Below are 853 nucleotides of genomic sequence, written 5' to 3' on the forward strand. Positions count from 1 at the left end.
ACTGTTGCTACCCTCTGTATTTGTTATTACGAGGCTGTTCGCGGATATAATGTTTGGATATTTTTCTATAATTATCCCTTTGTTGTTCGCAGCAGAGTACACAACGCTATCAACAAGATAAACAGTGTCCTATGGCTATAAACTTATCAGCCTTGTAACATGTTAGCTCCCTGGATCGCATTCAACACCTGGAAGTATGTGTGTGTGTGCGTGTGGGAGTGAGTGTGCTCAAGTGTATGTGCTTGCAAACATATGACGTTTTACCTTTACTGCTTACTTTAGAGAGAGAGAGAGAGAGAGAGAGAGAGAGAGAGAGAGAGAGAGAGAGAGAGAGAGAGAGAGAGAGAGAGAGAGAGAGAGAGAGAGAGAGAACAATAGCAAATTTGCACGTGTTTTATCTATTTTTAGAATGACGTCATTTGTATTCTTACGTAATTTCCTTTCTGTTTTTACGTCATCGTTTGTTTTGATTCCATTACATGATTACTGAAGAAGGAGTTTTCACTCCGAAATATTTATTTCATTTTGGTGTTTGGGTGTTATTTTTTATTCTTAAAAAGCCAAGTACTGTAAAACTTTAAATTGCCTCTATAATCCCAGCTGTAGGAATCTCAATACCGGACATATTCTCGAAGCAAGCAAGCAAGCACCCAAGTTTGTCGTGTTTTCTGACGATTACTGCGAGTTATTTTTCGAGCAGGCCTTTTACTTCCTAAACACGGCACATTGCCCCCACAGTGCTTTTTCTTGCAAGTAACGTGTTACGTTTTCAGCAAGCCCTCTGCTCCTCCCCCTCCCTTCTCCAATTAAACCCCCCCCCCCCCCCCACCTTCTTTCCCACACACCCAGCCCT

Source organism: Littorina saxatilis, linkage group LG14, assembly GCF_037325665.1.
Source record: "Littorina saxatilis isolate snail1 linkage group LG14, US_GU_Lsax_2.0, whole genome shotgun sequence".
In the NCBI taxonomy this organism is placed as follows: Eukaryota; Metazoa; Mollusca; class Gastropoda; order Littorinimorpha; family Littorinidae; genus Littorina; species Littorina saxatilis.